This window comes from Bos indicus, chromosome 6, assembly GCF_029378745.1.
Source record: "Bos indicus isolate NIAB-ARS_2022 breed Sahiwal x Tharparkar chromosome 6, NIAB-ARS_B.indTharparkar_mat_pri_1.0, whole genome shotgun sequence".
NCBI lineage: Eukaryota > Metazoa > Chordata > Mammalia > Artiodactyla > Bovidae > Bos > Bos indicus.
Genome location: NC_091765.1, coordinates 57,476,949 through 57,496,894, shown reverse-complemented (window position 1 = coordinate 57,496,894; position 19,946 = coordinate 57,476,949). Strand labels below are relative to the sequence as shown.

General features: G+C 41.4%; 1 protein-coding gene across 1 annotated transcript in view; it reads left to right on the top strand.

The window, feature by feature from the left end:
• LOC109560143 (uncharacterized) overlaps nucleotides 1-18,123 on the top strand; it is a 106,396-nt gene extending 88,273 nt beyond the window's left edge. The window contains exon 5 of the mRNA XM_070790735.1: nucleotides 17,858-18,123. The gene's annotated coding sequence lies outside the window, so the exon portion shown is untranslated. The remainder of the gene's footprint in view (nucleotides 1-17,857) is intronic.
• The last annotated feature ends 1,823 nt before the right edge of the window (nucleotides 18,124-19,946 follow it).

The window sequence follows — 19,946 nt, the reverse complement described above, 5'->3', positions numbered from 1 at the left end:
AGTGATGTCTCTGCTTTTTAATACTCTGTCTAGGTTTGTCATAGCTTTTCTTCCAAGGAGCAAGTGTCTTTTAATTTCATGGCTGCAGTTACTATCTGTAATCATTTTGGGGCCCCCCAAAATAAAATCTGTTACTGTTTCACTTTTTCCCCTTCTATTTGTCATGGAGTGATGGGACCAGATGTCATGATCTAAGTTTTTTGAACGTTGAGTTTTAAGCCAGCATTTTCACCCTCCTGTTTCACCTTTATCAAGAGGCTCTTTAGCTCCTCTTCACTTTCTCCTATTAGAGTGGTATCATCTGCATATCCGAGGTTGTTAATATTTCTCCCAGCCATCTTGATTTCGGCTTGTGATTCATCCAGCCTAGCATTTTGCATGATGTGCTCTGCATAGAAGTTAAATAATCAAGGTGACAATATACAGCCTTGATGTACTACTTTCCCAATTTTGAACTAGTCCATTGTTCCATGTCTGGTTCTAATTGTTGCTTCTTGAGTTGTATACAGGAGTTTCTCAGGAGGCAGGTAAGGTGGTCTGGTATTCCCATCTGTTTAAGAATTTTCTACAGTTTGTTGTAATCCACACAGTCAAAATCTTTAGCATAGTCAGTGAAGCAGAGGTGGATGTTTTTGGAATTTCCATGCTTTTTCTATGATCCAACAGATGTTGGCAATTTGATCTCTGGTTCCTCTGCCTTTTCTAAATCCAGCTTGAACATCTGGAAGTTTTTGGTTCACTTACAGTTGAAGCCTAGCTTGAAGGATTCTGAGTACTACTTTGCTAGTAATGAGTGCAATTGTCTGGTAGTTTGAACATTCTTTGGCATTGCCTTTCTTTGGGACTGGAATGAAAACTGACCTTTTCCAGTCCTGTGGCCACCAGTGAGTTTTCCAAATTTGCTGACATATTGAGTGCAGCACTTTCACAGCATTATCTTTTAGAATTAGAAATAGCTCAGCTGGAATTCCATCACCTCCAGTAACTTTGTTCTTAGTAATGGTTCCTAAGGCCCACTTGACTTCACACTCCAAGATGTCTGGCTCTAGGTGGGTGATCACACCATTGTGGCTATTCGGGTAATTAAGACCTTTTTTATACAGTTCTTCTTTGTATTCTTGCTACCTCTTCTTGATCTCTTCTGCTTCTTTAGGTCCTTGCTGTTTTCATTGAATATGTGTAGTTTAAAAGCAGTATGAATTAACAAGACTTTTTGTTTACAAATTAAAAACAACTTTACAGAATTTTTTAAAAGCCCTTATGATAAGCACAGACCCTTGTTTTCCATTGGCTTAGAAAGCATTCATTTAAGTAGTGAAGAATTTACAATCTAACTGGATTTGAATCTGGATTCTGATTTTGAATCAGTTACTGTCTGTCTTTATGCCTGTGTTAAGCCAAAAAGGCTCCTCAACCAAGATCTGTCTCTTAGATCTATGTTTAAATGTCCTGGTCTTCTTACTCTGTGATGACAGTAATATCATGTATTCTTCTCTGCCTGATGAAGATTTTTAACATATTCTGAGATAATGTATGTCAGAGTACTTTGGGGTAAATTATGAAAATGTGTCTCTTAGACCTGACTCTTCTATGAGATAGAGCAATGTTTCCAAACATGGACAGTGACCTACAGAAAAACATGTTTTATGCTGTGATCCTGTTCTCTCTCTTTCTCTCACGCACACAGATTTACATTTCTTAGAAGTGGCAAATCTTGGTCTTTATCTTAGACCTATGGAATCAGACATTCTGTGGGTAGGTCCATAAGGTGTTTCACCAGTAACTGTTAGCTCCACTGTCTGCTATCTATCTTGGTGCTTTTCATTTTGCTCTTTTCAGTTCTATTCCACTAAGAATTGTTGGTGGTAACCTACTGGATTAGAATGATTCCCTGATGCACTGTTAGACTGCAGCCCACATTTTCACAAAATGGTCTTCTCCTACATGGTTCTAACTCACTCTCCACAAGATCGTGTCATTCTTTTTCTTTTTTTTCATATTCTTTTCCATTATGGTTGATTACAAGATATTGAATATAGTTCCCTGTGTTATACAATAGGACCTTGCTGTTTATCCATTCTATATATAATAGTTTGCATCTGCTAATTCCAAACTCCCGAACTATCCCTTCTCTGCTTTTCCCTCCCCCTTGGCAACCACAAGTCTGTTCTCCATGTCTGTGAGTCTGTTTTGTAGAGTTCATTTGTATCCTGTTTCAGATTCCACGTATAAAAGATGTCATGTGGTATTTCTCTGATTTACTTCACTCAGTATGATAATCTCTAGGTCCATCCATGCTGCTGCAAATGGGATCATTTCATTGTTTTTTTATGGTTGAGTAGTATTCCATTGTGTGTGTGTGTGTGATACATATATATGTACAAATGGTATATTTCGGTTTGTTTAGGTTTAGGTTGTTTCCATGTCTTGGCTATTGTAGATAGTGCTGCTATGAGCATAGAGGTGTGTGCATCTTTTCAAATTATAGTTTTGTCCAGATATATATACCCAGGAGTGGGATTGCTGGATCATATGGCGACTTTAGTTTTAGCTTTTTGAGGAACCTCCATACTGTTCTCCAATGAAGGCAATGGCACCCCACTCCAGACTCTTGCCTGGAAAATCCCATGGACGGAGGAGCCTGGTGGGCTGCAGTTCATGGGGTCGCAAAGAGTCAGACACGACTGAGCGACTTCACTTTCACTTTTCACTTTCATGCATTGGAGAAGGAAATGGCAACCCACTCCAGTGTTCTTGCCTGGAGAATCCCAGGGACGGGGGAGCCTGGTAGGCTGCCGTCTATGGGGTCACACAGAGTCGGACACGACTGAAGCAACTTAGCAGCAGCAGCAGCAGCAGCAGCAGAAGGCAGCATACTGTTCTCCATAGTGACTGCACCAATTTACATTCCCACCAACAGTGTAGGAGGTTTTTCCCTTTTCTCCACACTCTCTCCAACATTTGTTATTTGTAGATTTTTTAATGATGACCATTCTGACTGGTGTAAGGTGGTACCTCATTGTAGTTTTGACTTGCATTTCTTTAATTAGCAATTTTGAACATCTTTTCATGTGCCTGTTGGCCATCTGTTTGTCTTCTTTGGAGAAATGTCTGTTTAGGTCTTCTACTCATTTTTTGATTAGGTTGTTTTGCTTATTTGTTATTGAGTTATATGAGTAATTGTTTCATTCTTATCATTTGGTTGCCTGAATACTAGTGCCCCTGATCTCAGGCACACACAACCAATTTTAATGCAAGGTGGTGGTGTTAAAAAATATATATATGAAACAGGTTCAAAGAGGTGGGTGCCTTCGATTTGAAATATAGGCTCAAGGGAGTGCTTCACATTGAGAATAAGAATTCATTTATTTATTCATCAGCTAAGTAAAGAGGAAGGCACAATAAATGAAGGGCAAGATTCTTCTCTTCCTGAGGTTATAGGCTAGACGGGATGGGAAAGAAAGCTGGATACAAAGGGACAAAGAGCCTGGTAGACCTCCAGAGAAGATAAAACTAATCAGAAGTTTTACTGGATCGGGAAGGAAGCTAAGCTTGAACTGGCACTTGATGGTTAAATAGGATTTAAATAGACAAATTGGGGTGAGGTTGGGAAAGGACCCTCCAGATGGAGTTAGTAGCTTCCTTCTATAGTGCTTGCAATTATAAATGAAAAGGGTGCTTTTAAGAGGCAACTCTCAATAACAACAAAGGTTTTATTTTTTATCTATAATCATAGCACTTACATGGAGGAGGAAATGCAACCCACTCCAGTATTCTTGCCTGGGAAATCCCATGGGCAGAGGAACCTGGCAGGCTACCATCCATAGGGTCACAAAGAGTTGGACACAACTTAGTGACTAAATAACATAGCACTTACAATGAAGTTGTGATTTAGGTACTATTGTTCCCAAGGTTGAGAATGCAAGCTTATGGGAGAACAAAGATCCAAGCTTGGGTCTACAGAACTTCAAATTCATTGTGCTATCCATTATGTTCCAGAGAATGACTGGGACAGAGCTCACCTTAATAGTCTGCCGGCACTGGTACACAATGGTATTGAAGGATGGCTGACTCAAATGCAGACTGACTGGGGAACAGGGACCAAATTCTGCAGACTGATTACTATGACTCAATCTGCCACTAGATGTCACATGTTACTGAAAGGAATTACTAAAGTTGGTGAATGAAAAATTATTAGGGCTATTAACAGTAACATTCTCTTTTTAATTGAAATCAGTTGACTTAAACATTAGTTTCAGGGGTACAATATAGTGATTCAATATTTTTGTACCTTACACACCACTCAAAGTTGTTACAGTATTATTTGACTATATTCCTCTTAATGCCCTTAGCCTATTTTGCCCATTCCCCCGACTTCCTCCCCTCTGGCAACCACTAGTTCTAACAGCGACATTCTCACTCACTTTGCTTTTCATATATGTTTCCGAATGGGACTACAAGGGGCAGAGTTCCGCCAGTTGCTCATGACCCAGGTCTATCTTTATTGTGCCACAGGCCATGAAAATCCTGAGTCTGCAAGTATGAACCCCATCTTATGTGTGTATTGGAAAAACAAGTGTGAGTAGCTGCTAGAGGATGTGAAAGATGATCAATGCACTTTAGCTTGTCTTAGAGAGATTGTGAACTTTGATTTGGGTCTCAACTTTGACGTCATCTCTATAGGAGAAAATGGATAACTTCTCGTTTCCTCTTGGAATAGGCCCATAAAATCCTGACTTACAGTTGGGTAGCTTTCCTAGTGTTCCTAGATTTTTCCGGTATGACTGGTCCAGTCATTCTAAATTCAACCATCAGCTCAGATGTCGCCTCCTCAACTAGATTTTCAAGCTAAATTAGCCACTGAAGTACCTATTGTCATATTGTTTCTAATTGTATCTTATCACCAACTAAAATTACCTTTTAAAAATTAATTTATTCCCTCCAACAGGAGGAGAGGGTTCCCTTTTGTCCACCCCCGTCCAGCATTTACTGCTTGTAGACTTTTTGATGCTGGCCATTTTGACTGGTGTGAGGTGACACCTCATTGTAGTTTTGATCTGCATTTCTCTAATAATTAGTGATGTTGAGCATCTTCATGTGCTTCTTGGCTATCTGTATGTCTTCTTTGGAGAAATGTCTTTATTTAGTCTTCTGCCTATTTTTTAGTTGGGTTGTTTTTTTCTTATATTGAGCTGCATGGACTGTATATTTTGTAGCTTAATTCCATGCCAACTGCTTTGTTTGCAAATATTTTCCTCTTATGTGTAAAGAAGATAGCTAGTGGGAACCTGCTGTGTAGCTCAAGGAGCTCAGCTCAGTGCTGTGGTGACCTAGATGGGTAGGGGGCTGGCGTAGGAGGGACGTCCAAGAGGGAGGGGATATCTGTATACGTATAACTGATTCACTTCATTGTACAGCAGAAACTAACAACATTGTAAACAACTATACCCCAATTTAAAAAGAAATTCATTGTTTTCTTGTTCATTATCTTTCCCCTCTACTATAAGCTGCAAGAAAGCAAGGTCTTTGTCCTGTTTATCATCATATGTTCATGCCTCGACAGTGTTTGGCTCATAACAGGTTCAGTAGATATTGTTGGATGAATAGACGGCAGCTCATGTGAGTGGTGTGCTGTGGGTTTAGCACTCTTCCCAATACTTTTTCTTCCAATGAGCTTAATTCTTGGTTATTCCATGGAAAGACTGGAAAGAAGCCTCATCTTCTCTCTCAGGGGTTAATTACTTGACTGAGATTGGACTGAGACCTTTCAGCCATCAAGAAAACCTTATAACGTTTAACATATAATTAACCTATTGTAGGAAAAATGGTTCATCAGACTGAATAACTTGTAGATTTTTATATAGCAAAAGGTAATAAAATAAATAAAAATAAAAGATAATGGTGATGGCTAAAAAGATAAAATCTAGACATAATAGACACCTTGGGGAGAATATAGTACCAACTTTTCATTCTACATATTAGGAAACTGTCTTCACCAAAGATTAAACGACATGCCTGAATTCATGCAGCTAGGTTTGTGGAGAAAGCCCTAGGAGGCACTAGTGGTGAAGAACCTGCCTGCCAATTCAGGAGACACAAGAGACACAGATTTGATTCCTGGGATGGGAAGATTACCCCGGAGGAGGGCATGGCAACCCACTCCAGTATTCTTGCCTGGAAAATCCCATGGACAGTGGAGCCTGGCAGGCTATAGTCCATAGGGTCACAAAGAGTTGGACATGACAGTAGTGACTTAGCATGCATGAACCCATGCAGCTAGTGGAGACAGCCAGGGCTAGGACTTTGAATTTCTAATCCCAGCCTTATCTTTCTACTTTAAACAAGGGCTTCCATTATGCTTTCTTCAAATGAAAATTTAACTGCGTGTCAACAGAACATATTCTAGACATTTTTAAAGCAACATTAGAAGAAAATGATAAAAATGAGTTAACATTCTTTACTTCCCTGTAATACCTCTGTGATTATCCACTTGGTTAACAGCACACAATCTAATTCAGTGCCTAAATATCTAATTTTGGTAAATTAACATATTTGTCATTGCAAAAGATAAAAAAATGAAAAGGCCATTGTTCCTGTTCTCAGGCACAAACAACTGGCCATAATGGAAGGCAGTGTTGTGATAAACGTGTAAAATGGGTACACAGAAGTGGGTGCCACTGACTGGAACTGAAGCACACTGAGGACAAGCATTTCAACAAGCAGAGAGATAGGACACTGTAGAAGGGAAAAATGGCAAGCGGTCTGAAGGTGGGCAGTGATGCTCAGAGAACAGCAGGCAGCTTTACGAGCTGGAAATAGACGTATAAAGGAGACAGTTATTCTGAAAAGGAAGGCAGAGGGTCTTGAGGTGGGTTGTGGAGGACCTTGAGATTCAAACTCAATAATTTTTCTAATTTTAATTCTTTTTAGATAATACTGAGTTTTCGAGTAGGGGACCAACATAGTAATATATGTCTTATAACAAGGTAAGTCTTACCTTGTAAACAGGTGTAAAGTGTTGAGAAGAAAAAGGCTGCAGTTGGAGGGACTAGTTAAGAGTGCAGGTGAGAGAAAATGAGGGTCTGCTTGGTGTTCTGAGGGGAGAGACTCTGAGTTTGTAATTACACCTGGGGCAGCTGAGGCTGAGCAGTATCTTTGGAGAGCAGTCTTTCCTGCTGAGATACTTTACAGACTGGGTCAGAGGGAGGTGAGGAGACTTCTGAGATGGAGATGGGCAGGGGTGATCAAGGGGTTTTTGGTGGATGTCCTCTGTCCCTCAGTAAAGAGGAAAAGGTGATGGCTAAAAAGATAACCCTCTTTGCAACCCCATGGACTGTAGCCTGCAAGGCTCCTCTGTCCATGGGATTTTCCAGGCAAGGATACTGGAGTGGGTTGCCATTTCCTTCTTCAGGGTATCTTCCCAACCCAGGGAAGATTTATTGATACTTATCTATATATATATATATTTTAAAATGCATGTTGTTCTCACTTGCTCTGCTTGACAATATCCGTGCCTTGGACAGAACGACTATATAACATCAATGAATGATATCACCTTAATGTTCCTTCTTGCCAAATTTTGTTGTTGTTGTTTAGCTGCTAAGTCATGTCCAACTATTTTGTGACCCCATGGACTGTAGCCAGCCAGGCTCCTCTGTCCATGCATTTCCCAGGCAAGAATACTGGAGTGGTTGCCATTTCTTTCTCCAGAGAATCTTCCCGATCCAGGGATCGAACCTGTGTCTCCTATGTTGGCAAGCAAATTCTTAACCACTGAGCCATCAGGGAAGCTCTCTTGTCAACTTAATCCTCTTTAAGTTAACTTCTAAGCATAGCTGCAGGAACTGTAACTATATATATAAATATTTATATACAATAATATGCAAAAAACTATATATATATTACAAACAGTGTTTTCAGGAAAAGGTAGGGAAAGGTTATCTGGCTTTTCCAAGCCTCATTTCAAGAAATGCAAATTCATTGACATTAAAATTTGCACAAACTTAAAATGACATTAAAATTGTACAAAATGCACTTTGCATTCTGTTTATAATGCACTAGGAGTCACAATAAAGCAAACACTCCATCATGACGTTCATAAAATGCCCATTTGTCAGTCACCTGTCAAGAGCAGTATACAACACAATTAGTCACAAAGTTAAAGTGGAGTGTCTGAGAATTTTTGCTCAGCTTTCTATAACTTGGCAAGACTGAGGACTATTTTTATTTTGAGAATGGCCCTTCTAAGTGTGTTGATGGTGACTAGGAACGCTGTCTCAGGAGAAGGAATATACATGCCATCACTCCAATTTTCTGACTAAGGCCGGGCAACTCCTTTTCACTGAAGTTTGGTTAACAGCCAGAGGCAAATGAAAAATACATGCTGAACAGCAAGCTTTATGCTCCAAAACACAATTCAGGAAGGTAATTTCTCTTTATTTTCCCCCCAGTGATCATCAAGGGAGGCTGACCTGTAAACTCAGTGCTTCTTCATTACTTAAGATCTATAGGACAGATGAGAACATTTGGACACTAACAGCAGGAATCTTAGAGTGGATGGAAAGCCAAATTGATGAGAAGGGATTTAAAAGAAGCAATTTACCTAGGTCTATCTGTTTAGATTTGGCTGGTTTCCAAGGCTGTTGAAACTCCCAAGTTTTAAGATGGGAATGAGGTCTATAGCTTAGCTCTGGTTACCTGCTGCTTACTGATCAGGGAAAATAAAAAGCTTGACAAAGGAAAGGCTGGTGCATTGGTGCTCAATTTAAGCATGTGTCAGAATCACCTGGGGGTTTGTTCAAACACAATATGCGGAACCCCGCCCCAGTGTTTCTGATTCTGTAGGTCTAGGGTAGGGTCAGGCGGCACCAGTGGGGAACTGCCTGCCAATGCAAGAGACATAAAAGATGTGTGTTTAATCGCTGGGTCAGGAAATTCCCTGGAGGAGGGCATGGCAATCTACTCCAGTATTCCTGCCTGGAGAATCCCATGGACACAGGAGCCTCGTTGGTTACAGTCCACAGGATTACAAAGAGTCAGACACGACTGAAGTGACTTAACACACACCACAGGGTAGGGCCAGAGGATCATTTCTAGGCAGCTCCCAGGTGATACAGTTGCTGCTGGTATGAGACTATAATTGAAGAATAAGTTACAATCCTGAGTGGAGACTGGAATTTAGTGAAAGAATAAAGGAACTGATTTTATTCTGGACAAAGAGGATGAAGAAGCAAACTATCTTACCCACAGGAAGGACTGAGTCAGAAATTCATTTGAAATCAATAATCTGCAGAATTGGAGAAAGTGGCCTTAAGTGGCAAGGAGAGCCATTGTAAGGTTAGATATAAGGGAAATATTTAGCCAGCAAAGTTAAAGGATGGATTCTTCAAATGAGTGATCTAAAAGGGAAATCTTTCATCATTTTAGTTCCAAAGTACTAACTTTAAGACTTATAGCTCATAAAAGAAGTACATTTGAAATAAGCAAAAAATAGAAACTTATTTGAAAAATTTTAAACTAAGACTTCTGGAATTAAAAATAGAAAAGAATCTGGCTTAAGGAGTCTACGTTGGCTGAATTCCAGTCTTTTCCTACAGTATTCCTGGAGCCAGGTGACAGTCAGAGAGGCTTAAACAAGTGAGTCCTAGGGCCTGAGCTACTCACTTAATGAAAACATGATTGGTCCTGCCTGTAAGAAAAACTTGATCTGAATTTTTCTTGAGGGGATTGGGTGGGAAAACTGCAAAGACATAAATTTCTCATTGACCTTTATATGTGGACATCTGCTTTGTCTTGAAAATGTAGTTGGAAGATCCAACAGCCATTAAAAAAACAAAACCAAAGACATAGGGTAAGTTCCCTTCACAATTCAGTATGAAAAAAGTGGCTTTCTCCATTATCTTTTTTTTTAATTTTTAAAATTATTATTTGTTTTTGTCTGTCCTGCGTCTTTGCTACGTGGGCTTTTCTCTAGTTGCAGAGAGTGGGGGCTCCTCTCTAGCTGTTGTGCTCAGGCTTCTCAGTGATGTAGCTTCTCCAGTTTCAGAGCACGGGCTACAACGTTCGAGAGCTTAAGGAGTTGCCACACCTGTGCTCAGGAGTTGCGGCTTCCGGGCTCTGGAGCACAAGCTCAGTCATGGAGGGGCGTGGGTTTAGTTGCTCTGAGGCATGTGGAATCTTACCAGACCAGGTTCTGAACCTGTGTCTCCTGCATTGGCAGGTGGATTCTTTACCACTGAACCACCAGAGAAGCCCCACAAACTGTCTTGATTTCTTTTTATCACATGATGAAAGATATTAAATTTACTCTGTTCCTGTTTTGGTCATGACAGCCAGGAATCCAAGAGCTAAGTTTTCTGTTCAAGTCTGGCAGCTTCCTTTGAAATGCTTTTCTGATAGTTGTCTCTCCCTAGCCCCCTGAGGGCTTCTCCAGTTGACACCAGTGGTAAAGAATCCATCTGCCAATGCAGGAGACACAAGAGATGAGGGTTTGATTCCTGGGTTGGGGAGATCCCCTGGAGGAGGAAATGGCAGCCCACTCCAGTATTCTTGCCTGGAAAAGTCCATGGATAGAGAAGCCTGGTGGGCTACAGTTCACGGGGTTGCAGAGTCAGACATAACTGAGCACACACACGCAGAACGAAGCCCCTTATTTCTTAAGACTTTTTTTTGGTCTCATGTAAATGTTCTTCCTATCAAAAGCTTTTCTGGTGTAGACACTGTCACATATAATAAATTTTACAAATTGTGTACAGAATCCTATTTTGTTGTTGCTTAGTTGCTAAGTCATGTCTGACTCTCTTGTGACCACTGTGGACTGTAGCCACCAGGCTCTTCTGTCCATGGGATTTCCAAGGCAAAAATATTCGAGTGGGTTGTCATTTCCTTCTCCCGGGGATCTTCCCTACCCAGGGATTGAACCTATGTCTCCTGCATTGGCAGGCTGATTCTTTACCACTTAGCCATCAGGGAAGCCCTAAATATATAAATGTCTCTCCGTCTATAAGGATAAGGCTGACCCTCAGGCAGGATATTCTTTCTGGGGACCATAACATTATCGCAAAGAACATGGGCTTTGAAGCCTATTCCTGCCCCACTGGCTATGTGGATTCTTTCTTTAACCTCTGTGGACCTCAGTAAGATGGCCTAATTACAATGCAAGCTTCAAAGATTCTTGGGAGGACTAATTAGTGCTTTGAATAAAGTGCTTTGAATGGTGCCTGGACTACAGGAAATATTTAGTAAATGTTAGCTCTGTCGGTTAGAAACACTGGTGATGGGATTTTGTGACCCACTCAGTTGTGGAGTTAAGCAGTACCATTTCAACCACAGGATCACGTTTCTGGGTGATGGGAGCTCTGGTTTTAATTTGGACTTAATTTGCAAGAATGAGTGCTCATGATGAGAAGCTTCTATGGCCATGGTGTGGCCAGTGCAGAACCCTGGGGCAGCATACAGAGAGCAGCAGAAAAATGCAGCACTGCAGAGAGGGGGAGAGACCGTTCCCAGGGAAACAGGTTGCTAGGGGCAAGCATTTGGCAGAGGGAGCCAGAGAAATACAATTTCCTTGAACTACATCTAATGAGAGTGCTTACACTGAACTTTAAGCAAGTGTGACTTGAACCTGAGGATGTTGATGAATTAGAAATAAGGCATCTGAAATTACCCTCACTGCAGCATGGGCTACTTTATGGCAAGAACAATATGGTCACACAAGACTAGACAGTAAGAGTGTGAAAGTGAAAGTCGCTCAGTCCTGTCCAACTCTGCGACCCCACGGACTATACAGTCCATGGAATTCTCCAGGCCAGACTACTGGAGTGGGTAGCCTTTCCCTTCTCCAGCGGATCTTCCCAACCCAGGGATCGAACCCAGGTTTCACTGCATTGCAGGCAGATTCTTTACCAGCTGAGCCACAAGGGAAGCCCAAGACAGTAAGAGTGTGGGTGACACAAAGTCTGGAATTGATCATGATAGATTTAGTTAATATTTTGGGGAAAACAATTCAGAAGCAAAAGTCACAGATGGATAGTTATATGTGGCTGTGTAAAGTTGTATGCCAGACCATTACAAACTGTTCTCATCTCATCATACGTGTTGTATTTCTTGGTGATGATTTTTTTGTAAAGTTCTGAGTTGAAGAACTGTTCCAGGTACTGACAAAGAGATGTTTACAATAGATAGAAAGGATTAGTTGCTCAGTCATGTCTGACTCTTTGCAATCCCACGGACTGTAGCCCGCCACGCTCCTCTGTCCATGGAATGCTCCAGGCAAGAATACTGGAGTGGGTAACCATTCCCTTCTCCAGGGGATCTTCCTGATGCAGGGATCAAACCTGGGTCTTTCTTGCATTGCAGGCAGATTCTTTACCATATGGCTACCAGGGAAGCCTGGTGTGCTGAAGTCCATGGGGTCGCAAAGAGTCAGACATAACTTAGCGACTGAACAACAATGGATAGAATCCACTGACTCCTGACAATGAGATCATGGTGTCCAGAGTGAGCGAAACAAGTTATGAGTCTTAGTAGAACTGAGACTAACTGTAAAATGTTAAAGGGGGCTGTATTACTTAGAGTTCTCCAGAGAAGCTTCCAGAACCAACAGAGTGTGTGTGTGTGTGTGTGTGTCTGTCTCTATATATACTTTTAGAAGTTGGCTTACACGGTTGTGGAGGGCTGGAAAGTTTGAAATTGGCAGGGTATGCTGGTAGGCTGGAGACCCAGGGAAGGGCTGATGTTACAGCTTGAGTCTGAAGGTGTCTGCAGGCAGTATTCCTCCTCCTTTCTTGGAGGACCAATGTTTTTCTTTAAAAGCCTTCAATTGGTTGAAGCCCACTCACATTATGGAGAGTAATCTGCTTTACTCAGCTGATTTAAATGTTAATCTCATCTAAAAATACCCTCACTGTGACATCTTGATTGGTATTTGGCCAAATATCTGGGTAGTCTAGTCAGTTTGACACATAAAATTACCCATCACTGGGACTCTTCCTGAAATCTCAGAATTTTCACTGGAACCAGAGCCATAGGCTATTGCAACACTGTAAAGAGTTGCTAGACAAACCTGCTGGGCTGACTGTAAAGTGATCACCTTATTCCTGTGACCCTTGTCTCCATCACTCACCTCTAGTCTATGTAACAGAACGGAAAACTACAAGAGATTCACTGAAGGAAACTGGAGGGGAGTCTGCTTTGCTTTTGCCTCTCCTTGGGGTGGGCACTGCCTCCCCCACCTCTACCCCTGCCCCCACGAAGGGAGGGAAGTAGGAAGTCCTATCTGTGGGGACTGAGAGAACACGTTTTACTCTCTAAGACCTGCTGAGCTACAGAAACCCATAGATTCTGCTCCAGTGAATACCAGAGGTGGATCACACTTAGAGACTTCTTGAGAGAACCCAAGATGTGGCCCCAGAAGCTTTGGAAGATTCTCAAATATGGAGAGTAGTTTCCACTTCCATCCTAGAGAACTGTGGGAAGAACATCCTGAAGAGAGCTGCCCACAAAGGTAGAGGAGGCGCAGAGTGGCCTGTGCCTTCAGAGACTCGCCTGGACAAGGTAAGGGGTAAGGATGAGTGAGTTTCTCAGGAACTAACTGGAATCATGACAGATGGCCAGGCTCCAGCCATTCGGATGAGACTTTACCCATGTTGGCCATATGGGGACCCTGCCGGTAAGAGAAAATGAAGGGGGGCTGCAGGCACAGGAATCAGATAACATCACTCATGTCAGGGTACATAGAGGTCCCACTGAATTTCTCCTCACTGTGAGCTCCATGACAGAGCCAGCATTTGGACACCAGATGTGGAAATGCAAAATGGCAGACAAGGCTGGATAAGTTTCTGTCAGTTTTTGCTCTTTTCTTTCCAACCACCCTCCTTCCTCTTTTTTGGCTTGCAGGCAGAAGCAGCATTTTGAGGACCACGTGGCTGGGTGTGGGATGTGAAGGAATAATAAGGAAAGATGGTGCAGAACTGTCCAGGCCGCTCTACTGTCTATGCCAGGCCTGAGAGCGTGAACCAAGGGGAGGCTGACACCTCAGGCCGGGTGTGAAGTCGACCCTTTGGTTTAGATTCACCTGGACTTTTTAATACTTGAAAGTGAGTCTTGAAAGCGTCTGGATGAGAGAGCTTCTGGGGTGGGGAAGGAATCTACCAAAGCATGTTTGAAGGCAGTGACGCAAGAAAACGTCTCTTTCCTTGTGTCCTCCGTTGAGTTCAGCTCTCTCAGTACACTGGTTATACAAATTTAAAGACTCAGTCCTGTCTGAGTTCATATGTGTCACTGCCCTGATTATCATACTGCCCTGATTTGCAATGCTTTGTGGCCCTTCACATGTCTGGGCACTGTACCTCTGTCACCCGAGGGTCAGGAGGAGGATGGGGCCAAGAATTGAGGCAAATGCAATTAGTAGTGTAACAGGCCAATGTGTGCCGTGTGCCAACTGAAGCAGCCTGTCAGAGCAGGTGAAGTTTCCACTGCAAACACTCATTTATAATCCTGCTGTTTCTCTAGGGTTAGAGTAGCATGCAGACAACTGAAATAAAAGAGTTAGTGATGTCTGCAAGATACTATGGCTTATTATATGTAGCCCCTTTTTAAATTAAGTGGAGAGAGTCAGCCCCGAAGTTATGGGTATTATCAATAAATACTTAAATGCCTATTTCCAGATATCCCTTTCACTTGCTGTGCTAGACATTATTACAAATCAACGGGTTGATTTTTTTTCAGCTTGTATGAATAATTTACTTATGTCCAGCTTTTGTTCTGGGGCATTATGGTGTGAACTAATTTTACTGTTTGAAAAGCCTTGGTCTCCCCTTCCCACTCCTGTTGAGACTTCTTGTTTAATCAAGTGAAACAATACAGATGAATACATAATACTGACAATGAAAGATCTCAGGATGAAAACTGATGCTAAACAGGTTAACAGTGAGGTGAGATCATGCATTTACTTCAGTGCTTAGTGTGATTATGTTAAGGGATGGCAAATATTAGGCAGATGAGAGCTGCAGAGCCTTCCATATTCACCTCAAAGGTTTCTCCTCCCCCATTTCATCTTTCTTCTTTCTCAGAAGATGTCTGAAAAGAATAATACACGTTTGGAGGAACATTTTTTTTTTTTGCAATTGGAGGATCATTCATTATTGCAATTCTTCACCAAAGTAAAAGATTCTCTTTCAAAGGTTAACCTTGTATTCCCAGCCTGAGGACTAAGGGAATCAAGCTAACTCAAGTGGCTGACTCATGGTTTTGAGCCTTAAGAAGAAAAGTCTGACAGGAGAGAGAGGTGCTGGCTAACAGGAAAACCACAGAAGGAGTAGGAATGGATGAAGGCCATGTGACATCAGGAGCTGTAAAACATAGGCAGAAGGGAAGTTAGGAAGCCAGTAACCCCAAATTCAAGCCAGCAGAGTGCTAGCTGCTGTACAGAATTCAGTTTCCTAAACATTTTGGAAAAAAAAAATGAATGAATGGGCCTTACTAAGAGTCACTAGGATCCATTAAGGTGTCTGTGATGGTGGTATTTGCATCTTTAAAAATATGCCTGGACTATTTTCTCTGGAAATTTTCAAGTTGTATTGGATAATTATGAATTTTCTCCACTTTTTATGATGATCAGGCATTTCTTAAGAAAACACAGAGCCCAGGAAATAATGATGTTTATTAAAAAAATAAAAACTAATGAAATCCTTCTAGAATCTCTTCTAAAAATTTGCTTTGAGGGTTAATTGCTTCTCTTGCAAATTAGGTAATCGAGATGGTTCTGAAAGAGAAATGATATGCTAAAAAGTCTAACACAATGACAATTATTCATAGCATGAAAGATAGTTTTCTCTCAATCCCATCCTTTATTTGATTATAATCAAGGTCAGAGGTTTTTTTCCGGATATTTCTTGCTAGCCTAAAGTGGATCCTTTGTTTTCTAAGAAAAAGGCCCAACATTCATGGCTGGGCCTCCCTGCCCGCTGCTTCCCACTTCCTGAGGCTCCATGGGTCAGAGCCAATGCTTTGGACAGGGAACTGAAACACATCCTGCTCCAGGGCTGCTGGCCACTGGAGTGTGGCTGGAAGGAGTTTATGTCAGGCTGAGACTGGGGTCAGGAGCACTCTGAAGCGGCCATAACGTTCACAGACATCCCAGTGTGAACAAGGGAACTCCTTAATACTTGGAAATTCTCTGAGAGGGAGACCAGTTCCTACAGTTCTAAAGAGACTCTAGATGGGTCAGGCAACTTGAGTTGGCAGGGGTGATGCTGAGGGGAATAAAGGGCTAGCTGCGGAGCCCATCTCTGCTCCTGGAGGCTTTGATTGAGTACCCCTCCAGCTCTGCCGGAGCAGTTATCCAGAGCTGAGTTTGAGCCATACAGACTGAGATGCAGGAGGTACAGCTCCCTGGCCACTTCTTATCTCAAATCCTAGACCAACTAGCTGAAAAAACCAGAAAGTGGAAGTGTTAGTCACTCAGTTATGTTTGAATCTGCGACCCCACAGACTGTAACCCACCAGGCTCCTCTGTCCGTGGGATTTTCCAGGCAAGAATATTGGAGTGGATAGCCATTCCCTTCTCCAGGGGATCTTCCCAACCCAGGGATCAAACCTGTGTCTCCTGAATTGCTGATAGATTCTTTTACTGTCTGAGCCACCAGGGAAGCCCCAGACATCCTTATATCAATATAATCTACATCCATGGTTCTCAATGCAGGGGGAGGGGAAGGAAGGAGGGAGCAGGGACGGAGAGGAGAGAGAGGTATTCTGCCCACTGAAGACATTTTCAGTTGTCATAACCTGGGGGTGGTGGTGGAAGGGTTGCTACTGGTATTTGATGGGTAGAGACCAGGAATGCTGCCAAACATTCTACAATGCACACAATAAACTCTCAACCTAAAACGTCCATAGAGCTGAGGTTCAGAAAACCCTGAACTAAATGTCTGATTTCAGCTGTTTAATGATCATGTTTTATTATCTGTGCTCTAGTCTTTAGTTTTAATGGCGCTTTATTAGGCTCAAACCTTTGTAATACACTCATAAGTATGTTAAAAACAGAACAATAGGCACTAAATGGAGTTACTTATGCTAAGCCTCACGTCATCAAACTGAGACTTAACTAACTGAATTACAGTTTTGGCTCTCCTAGAGATGGAATCTTAAACCAGTTGATCAGGAATTGCCTGATAGGCACAGTTAGGGGAACCATTGCCTTCCCCTAAAGGAAAGTGACCTTGAAATAAACAGCTAGCTTTTTTTTTTGGTTTAGTATAACTTCCTCGTTCCTGTTCCCTTCTGCCTATAAAAGTCTCTCACTTTGTATTGCTCCTCCTTTATATCTGCTGATGTTGTTGTTCAGTCGCCCAGTCGTGTTCGACTCTTTGCAACCCTATGGACTGCAGCATGCCAGGCCTCCCTGTCCCTCATCATCTCTTGGAGTCTGCCCATGTTATATCTGCTAGATTAGATGTTTCCCAATTCAAATTGGTTTTTGGACAAGTTCTTAAAATTTTTAGTGTGTGGCTTCCCTAGTGGCTCAGATGGTAAAAGAATCTGCCTACAATGTGGGAGATCCAGGTTCGATCCCTGGTTTGGGAAGATCTCCTGGAGGAGGCCATGGAAACTCACTCCAGTATTCTTGCTTGGACAATCTCCACAGACAGAGGAGTCTGGTGGGCTGTAATTCATGTGGTCGAAAAAGGCAGGACAAGACTGAGCGACTAACACACACTAGAGTTTCTTTGAGCAGGCATAATGGTTTAAGAAATTGTTTGTATCTCTGTGTATTCATATTTTAATTTATCAAATGAATATTTTTAAGCTGATGAAGACATACAGAATATACTGAATCTTAATTGCCTCTCAAATTCAGGGAGGCGAGGCCACCTGCTCCAGCTGAGGGAGACACTGAAGCAGGAGGGAAGATGTGGGTGATGGTGCCACCTCGTCAAGCTCTCCATGTCTCAGCTCCTCCCCTGGATGGTGCGGAAGATGGGCTTTATCTAGGTTCTTCTGGGGGCTCTGACTTCCTACCACTGAAAACACCTCGAAGTGGAAGCCCTACACCCATTTCACCTTTTCCTATGTTTTTATCAGGTATTTCTCTTCCCTCTTCTCTCAGCAACCAAATCACCTTCCCCAATTTTTCCTTTTCTAAATAAAAAGCTTTTTATTCTAACTTAAAATGATTATTAGCTTTATTTCATCCCTTTATTTACATCTAAATCCCTCTTTTTCCCCACTCAAAAATCATCTCCTCAAAGCCTCCCTTGACCCCAAATACCTACTGCACCAGTACATACATATTATCCTATCAGTTGGCTGAGGGCACTTTGACATATAACAGATATCCTCATGTTATATTCTAATGCTTTATGTGCCCCTTTAACCCTGAAATCCAGGTGTGTGTCTTCTCTCTCTGTAGACCACAGAGTTCTGAAATATGAGCACCTCTGTATTTAATCATCATACAGGATGGATGGTCACAAGTGCTTTCCTAGCTATTAGTAGGAGACGAGGCATCAGCAACACAAACCTTGTGAGAAAATAACAGGCAAGTGAAACTATCTTATTATATTCAGGGATATATATGGAAAATGCCCTCAAATTGGATATTGTGAAAACAAAAAAATCACTGATGTAGTTAAATCACTGATGTATTTATAAATGTATAAATCAAATTTATACATTTGATTCTATAAATTAGACACAGAATCTAATTTGAATTAATTCTGTAAATGAAAAATTAACAGAAAAAATCTACAAATCTATTGAAATATAAAAGTCCGTTTATAACTTGTAAAACAGATTAGACAGACATTGTATATTCTCCATTTTTCTCTCTCTCTCTTTTAAAAGCATTCCAAAAAATGAAATGAAACATCTCCTGAATTTCTAACAAATATCCATCAAGGTCCTTCATGAAACTTTTCTAGTAATTACCACTGTGACTTCTGGTAAGTCATTTAAACATTCTGGGTCACAATTCTCTCACATATAAAACTGATTTTTGATGGACCTAAGATGATAAGTTCCAATTTTCGCTACACAGGGTACCTGAGTACCTTTTTAAAAAATCCTAATGTCCAGGTAACATTCCAGACCAAATAAATCAGAATTTCTGGAGCTGGTACAAAACAATGGTATTTTTTAAGCTCCCCCAATAATTCCAATATTCAGCCCAAGTTAAGCCCAATGTTTACGCCTAACTTAAACCAAACTGCTTAAACCAGTGACTTGCTGAATGTTTTTAAAACAGCCACTATCAGAAAAAGTAGTTCATATTGTGCCTAAGTACACACGTGGGTATGTTTTAATATTTCAATAAAATAATTTTGTGGACTGTTAAATTTACAAAACAACTGTCATCACTCTGGTACTTTATATTCAATTTTATTCCACCAGAAACATTGTTTTCCCCAAGACCCATAGGTTAAAAACACTATATACAGTTTGGCCACTAGACGGAGCCCTTGTGTTTAATAACTGGAAAACACCTCCTAGTTAAGGACTCCATAGAGCAAAGGAAAAATAAACATGCATGATTTAATATTAATTTTACATCTGGCCAAGAAATTATGTTATAAGAAAAGGAGCATAGCTATTGAAAAAAATAATAGTTATATTAACAGTAACTAACATCAAAGGAAAGATAAGACCCTGTGCATTACTCTGAGTCCTTCACCACTACAACCAGCTGGTAAGGTCTGTATTCTGGCCCTTTCCCAGTTGAGGAAACTGAGTACCAGAAAGGTGAAGTGACATGACTTGCCCTTAAACAACGGCAGCCCCCATTCACTGTGGGCAGAGAAAGGTTTGAAATCCAGACACAAAGGCACAAAGAGACAGAAGCAGAATTTTAAGTCCAAATGTGTTCACCTTTTGTTCCTATGACAAAGTGTAAGAAATTTAAGGTTTGTAACCCAGGTGGCTCAGTGGTAAAGAATCTGCCTGCCAATGCA